The sequence below is a fragment of the Halichoerus grypus genome, chromosome 11, assembly GCF_964656455.1.
Source record: "Halichoerus grypus chromosome 11, mHalGry1.hap1.1, whole genome shotgun sequence".
Taxonomy (NCBI): domain Eukaryota; kingdom Metazoa; phylum Chordata; class Mammalia; order Carnivora; family Phocidae; genus Halichoerus; species Halichoerus grypus.
In genome coordinates, this window is record NC_135722.1 from 30889567 (window position 1) to 30905330 (window position 15764).

Genomic DNA, 15764 nt, shown 5'->3' on the forward strand with positions numbered 1-15764 from the left:
AAATCTGGCATTTGTATTAATATATTTTATACTTTGTGATATTTTTCATACATTTCCTCAGTAGTGATATTTGGTAAAGAAGTTCAGTGGCTTTTTGCTAGTTCCACGAATCTTACCCAGGTTTTACGGGCATATTTATGCAGCATCTGAATATTTGTGCCCAGCAATGTCTATTTCTTTAGGAAAGATTTAAACGCAGTTTATCTTCTGTTGAGTGTCCCTTTTAATTTCCATTCATAGACATATATGTGACTTCCAGTTCAACCTTCTGACAAGTGAGTGTGGAAGAACACAGCTGTTCTCTCCTAGTTGCTTGAAATTAGGAAAAGCACTTGTTTCCTCCTCTGAAATGCTGAAGATGATCAAGTGAGTAGGCAATGTTGAGTCATTGTGAAACTCTTTAACCAGTTTAAGGGATTCAGATAGAAGATATCTGCTTCATTAAGGTACTGACTTTTTCCAGTCAGCTCTGGGGGACATTGGAGAAATCTCACTGGAAGTGGGTAGTGGACATGGCTATAATAAGGAGTAGAGTGCCAAGGCATCATTATAAATATGGAAGCTGAAGATTTATTGGGATTATTGTAACAGAGTTCTTGAATATGAGTCATGACATCAAGAGTACCTCACTGATGAACTAAACCAGTATAGAGGGCGAGGAGCATATTCGATAAAAACAGGAAACTGAGAGCTGGTTTCTTCAATGTTTTCAGGTGGTTTAGTAAGTACCCACAAAACACCATACAAAATGGTAAGACTGGATAGCTAAACCTGAATTCTTTGTGGCTCAACATGCTATAAACTAGCAGTGTCCACAGCACAGTTACCAAAAGTAATTCGGTACCTATTTGGGGCCAGAAAGCAGCCATGAATAAAGAAGGGTGAGGGGGGTGGAGCAAGATGGTGGAGGAGTAGGAGACCTGGATTTCGTCTGGTCCCAGGAATTCAGCTGGATGGGGATCAAACCATTCTGAACACCTACGAACTCAACAGGAGATTGAAGAAAAGAATAGCAGCAACTCTCTGAACAGAAAAGCAACCACTTTCTGGAAGGTAGGACGTGCGGAGAAGTGAATCCGAGGCGATATTCGGGAGGATAGATGGGAGGGGGAGGGGGCTTCCGTCGGCCGCTTCTGGCAAGTGAGAGAGCAGCGGAGCACAAAATCGGAACTTTTAGGAGTCGGCTCTGCTGAGGGACGTCACTCCGGTGGCTGAGCGGGGGGTGGAACCCTTGTGGGACAGTGTGGTCTCAGGACCCTCGGGGTCACAGAAAGACCAGGGGTGCCTGAATGCGGCAGAGCTCCCAGGGATTGGAGCAGGGAAGCCGGCTGCAGAGACAGAGCCAAGGCGTGGGCTCTCAGCTCGGGGTTGCCATAAACCGTGATCCGCGGCACAGTCGGGCCCCTGCTCCTCCAGCAGGGACCCAACAAGCGGCAGATCGGGGAGACTCCCCTTCCTCCCCCGGGAGGAGCGGCGCGGGAGCGCACCGCAGGGATCTGCTGGGCTTGGAGACTCCACACGGGGTCGGGTGCCAGAGATAGAAATGCTCGGTCACAGGCTGGGTGAGCACAGAGTGCGGCCGGAGACCGGAGAGACGGGAGTGACTGACGGCTTTTCTCTGGGGGCTCACTGAGGAGCGGGACCCCGAGTTCTCGGCTCCTCCAGGCAGAGATTGGGAGGCCGCCATTTACACTCTCTGCCTCCAAAGCTGTACGGAAAGCTTGCAGGGAACAAAAGCTCCGGAGAGCAAACCTGAGCAGATTACTTAGCCCGGACCGGCAAAGGCAGGGCAATTCCGCCTCCGGCAAAGACATTTGGGAACCACGGCAACAGGCCCCTCCCCCAGAAGATCAGCAAGAACAGCCAGCCAAGACCAAGTTTCCTGATCAGTGAGAACAGCAGAACTCCAGAGCTAGGGGAATACTGCACATAGAATCCATGGCTTTTTTACCATGATTCTTTAGTCTTTCAAAGTTAATTTTTTTTAACTGTCTTTTTTTTTTTGAATTTTTCTTTTTCCCCTTTTCAACCAACATCTTATCAATCCCTTTAAAATTTTTTTTTTATTTTTCATTTTTAGAGTCATATTCTATCCCTTCATAGTACTTACCCTTATTTTTGGCATATATGTATATATATATATATATATATATATATAAGTTGTTCTCTCTATAAAATTTTGAGATACAGTTTCTTCTAACAGATCAAAATACCCTAAATCTCTAGTGTATGGCTTTGTTCTAGTCTCCTGCCTGATCACATTCTCTCCCTTTTTTTTTCTTTTTCTTTTTTAAATCCTCTTCTTTCTTTTTTCAAACAACTTCTTATCAATTCCTTTTATAAAATTTTTTATAATTTTCATCTTTACAGTCATATTCCATCCCTTCATCGTATCAACCCTTACTTTTGTACGTATATAAGTTTTTCTTTCTTTAAAATTTTGGGATGCACTTTCTTCTAACAGACCAAAATACACCCAAAATCTAGTGTGTGACACTGATCTATGCACCAGCCTGATCATATTTGATCATATTCTGTTTTTTTTTGTTTTGTTCTGTTTTTGTTTTTATCTTTTTCTTTTTCTTTTTTTTCCCTCTTTTTCTTTTTTCTTTCTTTCCCTTTCTTTTCCCTGGTTTCAGGTCTTTTCTGATTTGTTTAGAGTATATTTTCTGGAGACCTTGTTACCCTGTTAGCATTTTGTTCTCTCATTCATCTATTCTCCTCTGGACAAAATGACAAGATGGAAAAAATCACCTCAACAAAAAGAACAAGAGGTAGTACCAACTGCCAGGGACATACTCAATATGGACATTAGTAGGATGTCGGAACTAGAGTTCAGAATCATGATTGTAAAGATACTAGCTGGGCTTGAAAAAAGCATGGAAGTTATTAGAGAAACCCTTTCTGGAGAAATAAAAGAACTAAAAATCTAACCAAGTTGAAATCAAAAAGGCTATTAATGAGGTGCAATCAAAAATGGGGGCGCTGACTGCTAGGATAAATGAGGCAGAAGAGAGAATCAGTGATATAGAAGACAAAATGATGGAAAATAAAGAAGCTGAGAAAAAGAGAGATAAACAACTACTGAATCACGAGGGCAGAATTCGAGAGATAAGCAATACCATAAGACAAAACAACATTAGAATAACTGGGATCCCAGAAGAAGAAGAAAGAGAGAGGGGGGCAGAAGGTATATTGGAGCAAATTATAGCGGAGAACTTCCCTAATTTGAGGAAGGAAACAGGCATCAAAATCCAGGAGGCACAGAGAACCCCTCTCAAAATCAATAAAAATACGTCAACACCTCAACATCTAATAGTGAAACTTACAAGTCTCAGAGACAAAGAGAAAATCCTGAAAGCAGCTCAGGACAAGAGATATGTAACCTACAATGGTAGAAACATTAGATTGGCAAGAGACCTATCCACAGAGACCTGGCAGGCCAGAAAGGATTGGCATGATATATTCAGAACACTAAATGAGAAGAATATGCAGCCAAGAATACTATATCCAGCTAGGCTGTCATTGAAAATAGAAGGAGAGATAAAAAGCTTCCAGGACAAACACAAACTAAAGGAATTTGCAAACATGAAACCAGCCCTACAAGAAATATTAAAAGGGGTCCTCTAAGCAAAGAGAGAGCCTAAAAGCAACATAGGCCAGAAAGGAACACAGACAATATACAGTAACAGTCACCTTACAGGCAATACAATGGCACTAAATTCCTATCTTTCAATAGTTACCCTGAATGTAAATGGGCTAAATGCCCCAATCAAAAGACACAGGATAGCAGATTGGATTAAAAAAACAAGACCCATCAATATGCTGTCTGCAAGAGACTCATTTTAGACCCAAAGACACCCCCAGATTGAAAGTAAGTGGGTGGAAAACCATTTACCATGCTAACGGACATCAAAAGAAAGCTGGGGTGGCAATCCTTCTATCAGACAAATTAGATTTTAAACCAAAGACTGTAATAAGAGACGAGGAAGGACACTATATCCTACTTAAAGGGTCTATCCAACAAGAAGATCTAACAATTGTAAATATCTATGCCCCTAACATGGGAGCAGCCAATTATATAAGCCAATTAATAACAAAAGCAAAGAAACACATTGACAACAATACAATAATAGTGGGGGACTTTAACACCCCCCTCACTGAAATGGACAGATCATCTAAGCAAAAGATCAACAAGGAAATAAAGACTTTAAATGACACACTGGACCAAATACTTCACAGATATATTCAGAACATTCCATCCCAAAGCAACGGAATACACATTCTTCTCTAGTGCTCATGGAACTTTCTCCAGAATCGATCACATCCTAGGTCACAAATCAGGTCTCAACCAGTACCAAAAGATTGGGATTATTCCCTGCATATTTTCAGACCACAATGCTTTGAAACTAGAACTCAATCAGAAGAGGAAATTTGGAAAGAACTCAAATACATGGAGGCTAAAGAGCATCCTACTAAAGAATGAATGGGTCAGCCAGGAAATTAAAGAAGAATTTAAAAAATTCATGGAAACCAATGAAAATGAAACCACAACTGTTCAAAATCTTTGGGATGGAGCAAAGGCAGTCCTAAGAGGAAAGTGTATAGCAATACAAGCCTTTCTCAAGAAACAAGAAAGGTCTCAAATACACAACCTAACCCTACACCTAAAGGAGCTAGAGAAAAAACAGCAAATAAAGTCTAAACCCAGCAGGAGAAGAGAAATAATAAAGATCAGAGCAGAAATCAGTGAAATAGAAACCAAAAGAACAGTAGAACAGATCAACGAAACTAGGAGCTGGTTCTCTGAAAGAATTAACAAGATTGATAAACCCCTGGCCAGACTTATCAAAAAGAAAAGAGAAATAACCCAAATCAACAAAATCATGAATGAAAGAGGAGAAATCACAGCCATTACCAAAGAAATACAAACAATTATAAGAACATATTATGAGCAACTATATGCCAGCAAATTAGATAATCGGGAAGAAATGGATGCATTCCTAGAGATGTTCAACTACCAAAACTGAACCAAGGAGAAATAGAAAACCTGAACAGACCTATAACCACTAAGGAAATTGAAGCAGTCATCAAAAATCTCCCAACAAACAAGAGCCCAGGGCCAGATGGCTTCCCAGGGGAATTCTACCAAACATTTAAAGAAGAATTAATACCTATTCTTCTGAAACTGCTCCAAAAAATAGAAATGGAAGGAAAACTTCCAAACTTGTTTTATGAGGCCACCATTACCTTGATCCCCAAACCAGACAAAGACCCCATCAAAAAGAATTACAGACCAATATCCTTGATGAACATGGATGCAAAAATTCTCACCAAAATACTAGCCAATAGGATCCAACAGTACATTAAAAGGATTATTCACCGTGACCAAGTGGGATTTATTCCTGGCCTGCAAGGTTGGTTCAACATCCACAAATCAATCAACATGATACAATACATTAACAAAAGAAAGAACAAGAATCGTATGATCCTCTCAATAGATACAGAAAAAGCATTTGACAAAGCACAGCATCCTTTCTTGATCAAAACTCTTCAGAGTATAGGGATAGAGGGTACATATCTCAATATCATAAAAGCCATCTATGAAAAACCCACAGCGAATATCATACTCAATGGGGAAAAACTGAGAGCTTTCCCCCTAAGGTCAGGAACACGGCAGGGATGTCCACTATCACCACTACTATTCAACATAGTATTAGAAGTCCTAGCCACAGCAATCAGACAACAAAAAGAAATAAAAGGCATCCAAATAAGCAAAGAAGTCAAACTCTCACTCTTTGCAGATGATATGATACTTTATGTGGAAAACCCAAAAGACTCCACCCCAAAACTGCTAGAACTCATACAGGAATCCAGTAAAGTGGCAAGATATAAAATCAATGCACAGAAATCAGTGGCATTCCTATACACCAACAACAAGACAGAAGAAAGAGAAATTAAGGAGTCGATCCCATTTACAATTATACCCAAAACCATAAGATACCTAGGAATAAATCTAACCAAAGAGGCAAAGAATCTGTACTCAGAAAACTATAAAATACTCATGAAAGAAATTGAGGAAGACACAAAGAAATGGAAAAACATTCCATGCTCATGGATTGGAAGAACAAATATTGTGAAGATGTCCATGCTACCTAGAGCAATCTACACATTCAATGCAATCCCCATCAAAATACCATCCGCTTTTTTCAAAGAAATGGAACAAATAATCCTAAAATTTGTATGGAACCGAAAAGACCCCGAATAGCCAGAGGAATGTTAAAAAAGAAAAGCAAAGCTGGCGGCATCACAATTCCGGACTTCCAGATCTATTACAAAACTGTCATCATCAAGACAGTATGGTACTGGCACAAAAACAGACACATAGATCAATGGAACAGAATAGAGAGCCCAGAAATGGGCCCTCAACTCTACGGTCAACTAATCTTTGACAAAGCAGGAAAGAATGTCCAATGGAAAAAAGACAGTCTCTTCAACAAATGGTGTTGGGAAAATTGGACAGCCACATGCAGAAGAATGAAACTGGACCATTTCCTTACACCACACACAAAAATGGACTCCAAATGGTTGAAAGACCTCAATGTGAGACATGAGTCCATCAAAATCCTAAAGGAGAACACAGGCAGCAACCTCTTCGTCCTCAGCCACAGCAACTTCTTCCTAGAAACATCACCAAAGGCAAGGGAAGCAAGGGCAAAAATGAACTATTGGGAAGATAAAAAGCTTTTGCATAGCAAACGAAACAGTCAACAAAACCAAAAGATAACCGACAGAATGGGAGAAGATATTTGCAAATGACGTATCAGATAAAGGGCTAGTATCCAATATCTATAAAGAACTTATCAAACTCAATACCCATAGAACAAAGAATCCAATCAAGAAATGGGCAGAAGACATGAATAGACATTTTTCCAAAGAAGACATGCAGAGGATCAACAGACACATGAAAAAGTGCTAAACATCGCTCGGCATCAGGGAAATCCAAATCAAAACCTCAATGAGATACCACCTCACACCAGTCAGAATGGCTAAAATTAACAAGTCAGGAAACGACAGATGTTGGTGGGGATGCAGAGAAAGGGGAACCCTCCTACACTGTTGGTGGGAATGCAAGCTGGTGCAACTACTCTGGAAAACAGTATGGAGGTTCCTCAAAAAGTTGAAAATAGAGCTATCATACGATCCAGCAATTGCACTACTGGAACATGGAACACTACATCAAAAACTAATGATGTAATGTATGGTGATTAACATAACAATAAAAAATTTAAAAAAAAAAAAGAAGGGTGAGCACCCAAAGATACAAATGTAGGGATCCGAAGGGGTACGTGCACCCCAATGTTTATAGCAGCAATGTCCACAATAGCCAAACTGTGGAAAGAGCCAAGATGTCCATCGACAGATGAATGGATAAAGAAGATGTGGTGTATATATATAATGGAATATTATGCAGCCATCAAAAGGAATGAAATCTTGCCATTTGCAATGACGTGGATGGAACTGGAGGGTATTATGCTGAGTGAAATAAGTCAATCAGAGAAAGACATGTATCATATGACCTCACTGATATGAGGAATTCTTAATCTCAGGAAACAAACTGAGGGTTGCTGGAGTGGTGGGGGGTCGGAGGGATGGTGTGGCTGGGTGATAGACATTGGGGAGGGTATGTTCTATGGTGAGTGCTGTGAATTGTGCAAGACTGTTGAATCACAGATCTGTACCTCTGAAACAAATAATGCAATATATGTTAAGGAAAAAATAAAAATAAAAAAAGAAGAAGATAGCAGGAGGGGAAGAATGAAGCGGGGGGAATTGGAGGGGGAGATGCACCATGAGAGACGATGGACTCTGAAAAACAAACTGAGGGTTCTAGAGGGGAGGGAGGGTGGGAGAATGGGTTAGCCTGGTGATGGGTATTAAAGAGGGCACGTTCTGCATGGAGCACTGGGTGTTATGCACAAACAATGAATCATGGAACACTACATCAAAAACTAATGATGTAATATATGGTGATTAACATAACAATAAAAAATTTTAAAAAGAAAAAGAAGGGTGAGTACCCCAGATAGCTGGAAATCCTTGACTGAAGTACCAATGCCATGGATGAGAACCATAAAATGTTCCCAAATTCTGAAGCACAGTAAATTTCAAAAAGTTATAGTGAAACAGGGTCCATTGACCAAAAAAAAAAAAAAAAAAATACAATCAATTATCAGAGACAAACTCAAAGTGACAAATCCTATAGGTAAAAACTGATGCAGAATAAGGTCAAGCTTTTTCTGTTCTTGCCAGAAATGTCTGAAGACCAAAGGTATCCATGGAATGATAGCTGTGGGACGAATTATGAAGGTAAGTGCCACCAGGGAGAAGTATTTGACACTGTTCATAGACTTTGAACCTTCCAAAGGATAGTAAAAAAGAGCAATTATAGTGAGAACAGTTTCCATGGTGTTTGTAAGAGTTCTTACAAGCAATACCAAGCAATACCATGTGAACCAAGAGCATAACTGGCAAAAAAATACCCATCTTGCCATTTGCTGATTTTCTAGTTGCTTCATTAATGAGTAGAGTCTGATGTCTTCTACAGCAGACAGAAGTGCTTGGGCAAATCTAGGAATCCAAATCTCTGCGGCACTCAGTGCTCTTCTGGGGGCTGAGGTACAAAGTTGATTTTCTCTTTCGCAGCTTCATCTTCTCATGGGAGTGGCTCTGGAGACCGCGGAAGAAGAGTTGGCTATGGTCGCCCTCTTGCTTCATCTTGCACCTACTTCAAGGTCTGCTGTGGATCCCCTCTAATCCTGAGTTTCTTGAAGCAAAAATTTATAAACTTCATCTTTATAGAGGTACTGATAGTGCTTGACAAGTTGTGGAATGGAATAAAACGGAATGGTTTGGGCTGTGCTGGTCTTGACCAAGTTTAGAAAAATATATTTCAGTTAATTTTGAGCTATTCAAATACCAGTCTTCACTCACTGACCTCAAGAAATCAATATCTCAGTGTTCCCAGTGTTGTAGTATAAGAACTACTTTTAACTCTTTTGGAGAACTTTGTTCCCCTGCAACATTCTGCTTCCTTCTCATAAACTCTAATCTAGTAAAGAACAGTATAAAATCTAAAGTATAACTAGTTCACCTAAGAGTTACACAATGCTTTTCCTTTAGCTACATACACATTTCCAGACTGTTCACATCCCAGACATCTAGACTCATATATCCAGCTACCTACCTAATATTTTGACTTGATTGTCTAATAGACATTTTAAATTTCACATGTCAAAAATTGGGCTCTTATCTTTTCCCATTTCAGTAAATGACAATTCCATCCTTCCAGTTGCTCAGGATGGAAACCTTGGGGTCATACGTTACTCTTTCCCTCACACACCATATATAATTCCGTATCAGATACTCTGCTTTTCCTTCAGAATAGAACCAGAATCTGACCACTCATCCCTACACCCACTGCTACTACCCTAGGCCAATTGCAATTATTTCTCATCTAAAATAGACCCAAGGAATCTCTTTGTTTTCATTCTCTTTTTAAAAATAATTTTACTTTGTTTTTCATCATGATAAGTGTACTCTTTTATCACCATCACCTATTTCACTCATCCCCCCCACCCACCTCCCCTCTGGTAACCATCAGTTTGTTCTCTATAGTTAAGAGTCTGATTCTTGGTTTGCCTCTCTCTCTCTTTTTTTCCCTTTGTTCCGTTGTTTTGTTTCTTAAATTCCACATATGAGTGAGATCATATGGTATTTGTCTTTGACGGACTTATTTTGCTTAGCATTATATTCTCTAGCTCTATCCATGTTGTTGCAAATGGCACAATTTCATTCTTTTCGATGGCTAAATAATATTCCATTGTATATATATGCCACTCTTCTTTATCCATTCATCTATCAGTGAACACTTGGGCTGCTTCCATAATTTGGCTATTGTAAATAATGCTGCTATAAACATAGAGTTGCATGTATACATTTGAATTAGTGTTTTTGTATTGGGGGGGAGATAAATACCCAGTTGTGCAATTCCTAGATCATAGGGTAGTTCTATTTTAATTTTTTGAGGGAGCTACATACTGTCTTCCACAGTGGCTCCATCAAGTTGATTTCCCACCAACAGTGTAAGAAGGTTCCCCTTTCTCCATATCCTCACCAGCATCTGTTGTTTCTCATGTTGTTGATTTTGCCATTCTAACAGGTATGAGGTGATATCTCATATTAGTTTTGATTTGCATTTCCCTGATGATGAGTGATGTTGAGCATCTTTTCATTTGTCTGTTGGCCGTCTGGATGTCTTCTTTTAAGAAATGTCTCTTCATGTCTTCTGCCCATTTTTTAATTGGATAATTTGGGTTTTGTGTATCGAGTTGTAGGATTTCTTTATATATTTTGGTTACTAGCCCTTCATCGTATGTTATTTGCAAATATCTTCTTCCATTCTGTAGGTTGCCTTTTAGTTTTGTTGATCTTTGTTTTCATCCTTGAAGGCCCCCAATTCTGTTCTCAACACAGCAGCGAGAGTCATACTTTTGAAACCCAAATCACGTCATACCACTCTTTGCTCAAAATCCTTCACCAGCTTTCTACTTCACTCTGACTTATAGCAAAAATCCTTACAGTGAAGAGACATTATCTGTCTCCCTCTCCTATCTCTTAGAAATATCTCTTACTTCTTTCCTCATGGCTTACACTGCTCTAGCCATATTGGCCCTCCTGTGGTTCTGTGAACATTCCAAGGATGATTCTCTTCCAAAGCTTTTTGCTCTTGTCTTTTCCTTTGCCTTCTCTTAGCTGTTCTCTCAGATATCCTTCTTCATTCCCTTAAGATCATGTTAGAGGCCTTCCCTAACCATTCTTGGAGTCCCTATGTTCCTTACCCTACTTTATTTTTATCCCTGGCACTTACCGCCATCTGATGCAATACATATTTATTTGTTCATTATCTGTCTCCCTCACTAGATTGTCAGTTCCATGTGGGGGCAGGGACTTTGTTTTGTTCACGCCTGTATTTTAAGTGCCTAGGTCTGGTATACAGCATGTTCTCAGTAAGTATTTGATAAAAGAAAGACTGAATAAATATACTGAAATTCTTCAGTGAGATATTATTTTCTGGAACTTCTTGTTCTTCTGATGCAAGCCTATGGAAATTACCTGGTGGCCTCATAAACTGATAACAGGAAAATCATAGATCGGTTAAATCCCTGTTCAGAAGATGAGTCCTATTGCTTGTATCTGCAGAGGGCTTGGTTTGCAGATATTTAAGGTGGTCACTCACTCGGAGAGATCACTTTCCTCTCTTACTTTCTTGAATTCTGATAATTTCTTTGTGACTAATGGAGGTTAAAACTTGTTTCTAAAGTTCTTTGTTGAGTAAAATATTGTAATAAAGTCATGGAGTTAGCATTGAAGAAATTGCTGAGTATTTTTATAGCCATCTGCCCACACAGAGAATATGATAAAACCATTGAAGGAATACTGGAAGAACAACTAAAAGTCCTTGAGATAAAATAAGATTGGAAAGGGTACATACCTGATTTAAGTGAGTGAATGAATGAGTTGTCAACTGATTTATTGAAGGCTGTTTCTTTCGTATGAGAGATATCTATGATGTTTTAAATCCTACAGTAATGACCAAGGATCCTTTTTTTCTTCCCCACCCTTCATTCTCCACACTATGTCCTCCAAAATAATATTCTCTTCTTTGCCCCCAAGCTATTTTTCCTGCTCTTCACCCTGCCTGAAATCTCATGTTTTCCTTTCTACCTTACTCCTACTCATCCTTCAGCTTAGACATCATTTCCTGTGCACGTTGGAGGGGTCCTGGACCCCTTCTGTTTAGGTAGAACTGTGACTGGATTTAGCTAATGTGTTCTGATAAGAAGTGACATGTATCATTTCTGGGCTATAGCATTTCATTGGTAGTTCAAGACCCTCCTGAGCTGTATTCCCTCTGTTATTACTGGTTGTTCCATTAGCTTGGATCCCTTGCCAGCCTGCTTTGGACTTGTACTATGAATGAGAAACAAATCCTTACTGTCTTAAGCCATTGAAATTTGTGGATTTTTTTTTTTTTTTTTTTTTTTTTTTGCCACAGCATAACCTGGCCTACCCTGACTGATTCACAGGGCTATGTGCTCATCCTATGCCTCTCCATAGCACTGTGGAATTTTTCCATTCTTTGTAGTTACTACCTCTTTTCTAATTTGGGTATGGGTTGTGTCTATCATGTTTACCATTATATGCTCAGTACTCGGGACAAAATGTGCTCAGTAAGTATTTGTTGAGTTGACTTTCATAGTTTTATGAAGAAGTAGCATTGCTGTGAAATTTGTAAAGAATACAAAGCCCCACTTTGATCCTTGATTTGAACTAGATCTTCACTCATCCAGTTAACTGAAATCAAATTGGCCTTAGTCAAATTCTCCTTCTCTCCTCTCCATGAAACTTCTGCCTTTAGGAAGGGATAGGAAGTCTCAATATAGGTGGAAAGATCCAGAGGGAAAGATTGAAATCCACTACTGTTCAGCAAGTAGTAAAGGACCATAGACTGGCTCCAGAAGTGATGGACAGAGCTGGGACTTTGCATGAAAGTTCTCCACAATTGGGGAGTTTAGGAAGAATAAATGATTATTCTCATTCTGTATCACATGTCAGAATCTCAGCATCTTTCTAAGAAGTAGAAAAAGTAAAAACAAAGTAGAGAAACTAGCTGCCAGCTCATCTGAAAGTTTTGCTAACAACCTTGCGAATACTCAGAAATGAGATGGTTAATTTTATGAAACTTGATTTGTAAAACCAGAGATGACAAATGACAGGATTGGAACAGGTTAATTACCAAACATCTGTCCTTCTTTCATGCCTTTTTTCCTTCTGTCAACAAATATTTACTGAACAGACATTGTGGTGAACATTTTGTAGGAAGAGAGGGAATAATTCACAATTTAATAAAGGAGACAGACAAATAGGAAAAATCAAAACAATTTTATAAAAGCAACTAAGTGGGAACTATAGAAAGTGAAATCAGATAGGAAGGGTCTTCAACCCAGCCTAGAGGAGCTCAGCTGTCCCTGAGTGTTCTCTGTTGTAGACAACTTTCATCCCAATGAAATTTAGGATGGAAGATCAGCATGTTGGAACCAGCAAAGTGTGATAATTCTCTCCTCCCGCACTCCTCTACAACCCCACTGGCATGGCTCCTAATATGTCAACCTCTTTTCCTTTGTACTTAGTGTTCCCTCTGCCTAAAATGGTCACTTTTTCAGCCTCCCACAGGCTGGTTCCTTCTTATCCAGAAGGATCCTGGCTCTGCTCCAGTATCCCCTCCTCAGAGAAGGCCTTCTCAACAGCCCTGTTTAGAACACCCTCTTTCCATGCATACTAAATTATCTTCTTGCACTTCCTTTTCTTCCTGTTTTTTCATAAGCATTCATAATTTTGCTTATTTATTCATTGTCCCCCAGACTTGAATTGAAAGGTCATGAGGACAGGATACATGTCAATTTGGTCCCTGCCACATCTCCAGTGCCTGGAATAAGACCTTAGACATGAAATGCCCTCAGTAAACAACTACTGACTGAGCAAGGAAGGAAGGAAAGAACAGATCCAAGTAGACCAGAAACAGAGGTCTATCTGGTTAAATGGGTATGGATCAAGTTCATCAAAGTCAGGTAAATCAGGCAGGTAGCTCAGGTCTGGGCAGGAAAATCCTATACTTTGGAATTGCCAGTAGTAGGGATTAAGGACCCAGGTAACGATGAGAGGGGTCAAAGACTGGGAAAGCCGGGCAGTAATGGTCAGGATCTAGCCAAGGAGCTGAATTCACAGGTTCAGGACAGCAGCAAGAATACACTAACCAGAACCAAAGGTCTTTTGCCCAAGACCTGAGTTCATCAAAAGCATACAAGTGTAGGATGGCAGGAACCCAGTGTGGAAAGCCTGACAAGCCTAGAGTGAAATCTTTTGAGCATGTAGCCACATTCACCCTCCACATCCTTGGGCTCTCAGGCAAAACACCAACAGCCTCAGCTTGGCCAAGTGTACAGCTTTTTACTGTACCAGAATGATAAGAAAGGACAACACTGTGACTTGTGTCTGTGTATATGAAAAACAAACAGATTTTTGCAGGCATACAGATCTTAGATTTAACCCTAGCTCTACCAGTTACTAGCTGGATAACTTAGAGAGGTTTACTCAACCTGTCTGGTCTTAGTTTGTTCATTTGTAACATAGTGGTACTAATGACCAGCTCTCAGTTTTTGTGAGCCTGAAAGAGACTGTGATATAACCCATTTAGCGTAGTGGCTAACCTATGGTAAACACAAAACAAATGGCAGCTGTGTAAAAAGATGAACGTATACTTACATAAGGGACTGTGGTTCTGCACTTGTTTATATTGATGGATGCATACACTCTGGAGAGTGTAATAGCTACTCTCCAAAGATGGCTTCCACTGAATCAATCATGCAATATTCTCACTCTTGTAAATTCCCTCCCTGAATATGGGCTGGCCCTATGACTTTCACCAGTAGAATGTAGCAGAAGCGACATTGTGCCAGTTCTGAGCCTATAAGGACTGACAGCTTCTACTTTTGGAACCCCTGGGCCATGACGTAGTAAGTCCAGCTACTCAGATTTCATGAAGACTCCATGTGAAAGGAAGGCCCCGAGACTGTACAGAGAGATGGGCCTTACCTGCCCCAGGGTCCCAGTGGAGCCCAATCTTCCAGCGTGCCCTGCCAAGGTGCCAGACATGAGAGGTGTTACCTTGGATATTCCAGATGACTTGAGCCCAGCCACTATCCTCACTATCTCAGCCACATGAGAGACCCCAAGCGAGACAGCAGATGAACTGCTTTGTTAAGTCCAGTGGACCCACAAGAATGTGAGAAATAACAGAAACAAAATATCTGTTGTTTCAAGCCACTAAGTTCTGGAGTGGTCTGTTTTGTTTCCTTGCAATAGATAACCAAAACACTGAGGGACCTGAGATTTAGTTTTCAGGAGCTGGGTTTTCTCTTGGCTCCTTGCCAGACCTAGGATAAAGGCAAGGTGCTACATGCAGGCACGTTCCAGTGTTGGATCCACATTTGCCAACTGCATTAGCAGGTCTAATTTGATGAACCCCTCCATCTGGCCTCCAAACTCAAACCTGGAACGATTGTAGCCAATTGCCTCTTCAAGGTCAATAGGTAGCAGCTCAACAAAATGGGTTTCAACTAGAGTTTGCAACTGCTGTTCAGCCGAAAAAGTAGCCATATGATCCTATCCTGAGTTTAGCAGCCCTGGGATGTGAGAAGCAGGAGAGAGATTAAGGGGATGTCACAGACTGCTCCAGATGTCTAGCAACTGGGCAGTAAACTCAAGACCAAGGGATGTTGTTGAGATGAAAACCAAGTTGTAAACTAGGACCGTCTGGCTGATACTGGATTTCAGCCTTCAGACAGTAGGACGAGTGTTATTGGTGTTGAGCCCTTTCTGAATGGCTTCAGGAGCTTGTGTTACTGAAAAGATAGTGGGGAAGCTATTATATTCATTGGGCAGCAATTAGACTAAAAGTGCCAGGGAAGCAGATGCCCACAGTTTGCTCCTGTTGGGGCAGGTTTTATTTCATCAGGCGTCACAGGGTTGCTCAGAGAGAGGGTGGAAGGCGGGTGGTGCCTGCAGCAGGGCCTGGGAGGAAAGCTGGAAGGCTCTCCTGTCACTAGGTGTCCGCTCTCAGCCCAGCGCTCTCCACACCACAG

General features: G+C 40.5%; 1 pseudogene; it reads right to left on the reverse strand.

The window, feature by feature from the left end:
* Positions 1-200: 200 nt before the first annotated feature.
* Positions 201-15279, reverse strand: LOC118546640 (GPI alpha-1,2-mannosyltransferase 3 pseudogene; annotated as a pseudogene).
* Positions 15280-15764: the final 485 nt, after the last annotated feature.